Source organism: Mus pahari, chromosome 1 (assembly GCF_900095145.1).
Source record: "Mus pahari chromosome 1, PAHARI_EIJ_v1.1, whole genome shotgun sequence".
Taxonomy (NCBI): domain Eukaryota; kingdom Metazoa; phylum Chordata; class Mammalia; order Rodentia; family Muridae; genus Mus; species Mus pahari.
This window is the reverse complement of record NC_034590.1, coordinates 14,218,914-14,220,833: the sequence shown is the minus strand read 5'-3', so window position 1 is coordinate 14,220,833 and position 1,920 is coordinate 14,218,914.

Below are 1,920 nucleotides of genomic sequence, written 5' to 3'. Positions count from 1 at the left end.
CAAAAACCAAAAAAACCCAAGAATTACAGTTGGTCCCCAATGTTTCAAGCTTTCCCTATTCCCAGGCCTGTGGCCAAAATAATACTAATTGCAAACTTATCATTATTTAACTTTAACTTTTGACTTATTATACTTCAGAGCTCAAAGGTCCAAGATCAGCTACCTCCATTTTCCTGTGAGGCTCTAATGATAAATGACATGGGCAAAGCTGCCAGGCATTGGTCAGAAAGAATCAACTTAACCCTTAACTCAGTAGTTCTGCTAGCTTTCTGATTCTGTACATTGCACATGATGATTCTTCTAAGAGTCCCACTGTTTTGACTTACTTTTACAAGTATATTATTTTATGCATTCTATACTTGTTTATCTAGGAACCACTCTTAAATGTGCAAAACTTACTTCATAACTTCAATAGTTTTTTTTCCCCTTTCTCATGGTCTCAATGTGGACTCTAGTTCATTTTCTAATAATTTCTTCAAACTTTCTTTGCATGTCAAACATTAATCAGGAACTGCCATTGTGCAGTTATTGCATTGTTTCCAAGATGAGAGCACACAGCATGCACCTGGGACTTTAGGACTGTGCTGTGCTGTGCCCCTATGCCTCAGTTTTTAATTGTTTAGGAATCATTACATCAAGGAACATCTAGCTTCACAGAATTCACCAGAGCAGGAGAAAGAAATAAGAAAGTCAGATATGATAGAATAATTACATACACAAATGTCAACTGAAAAGAATTCATGCACAAATGAAATCTATACAAGCTGTTGTCCAGGGCTTAGGCTAGGAGATGTGGGAACAACTGTCTTTTTACAAAAATCTGCTGTGGGCTACTGAGATGTCTCCATCCTGGCCTACTGTGGCAATCCCTTATTTCAGATGGTGGGTCCCCTGGAGGGATGTGTCTCCTGATTCTCAGGGTCCCAGATGCCATCTTTTTACAAGGAGGTGTGGCTTCTGAGATGTCTCCATCTGGGCCTGCTGCTGGCAGTCCCTGTCATGGTATGCTGTCCCCAACACTTCCTTAAATTTGTATGATGCTTTCCAGGCATTATGTAGAATATAATATATGGATTCCCATCTTAACGTGAAGTTCCGTGCTTATATTTTTGCTTTGTAGTAATTCAAAGTGCACTAAATGCATACAAATTAAACAAGAACATTTCTTACTACCCTAAATACCTAACAAGACAATGACTATAAGGAAGACATTCATAACACTTCCATTTTGTTTACTTTTATCCACTGAATCTAACCCTGTGTTATAAATCCAATTACATTCGAAACCATACAAAAAAACAGTATGATATACCTCTCGTAATTCACAGGACTTTCTGTGTCTACACAAGCTCTATTCACCCACCTTGACCAAAGCAAAGAGCCCTGGAGTGTGGTGCCACACCAACTCCAGTAGAATCTGTGTGACAAGTTCCAAAGACTGAGGCGAAAAGTTCAAAACAAGGAGGCCTCCTGAAACCGGTTGTAGAAACTTGGCTGGAACAAAATATTGAACCATAGTTCTCATGGCAATTTCTCTGTTTTATCTTCTTCTATTCTTTTTCTTATTTCCGAGATGTTCCTGATAGCCTAGGCTAAGACCTTAAGCAAAAATAATAGGTAAGAAACAATCTCTTGAGATGGGGGTCACTAGCCATGACCTTATCTCCAAGAAAACCAGTGCTTTACTTCATAAATGATTTACAAAATTACATAATATTATCATGATAGATAAAAACCTTCCCAACGGGGCTGGTGCGATGGCTCAGTGGGTAAGAGCACCCGACTGCTCTTCCGAAGGTCCGGAGTTCAAATCCCAGCAACCTCATGGTGGCTCATAACCATCTGTAACAGGATCTGACGCCCTCTTTTGGAGTGTCTGAAGGCAGCTACAGTGTACTTACATATAATAAATAAATAAAT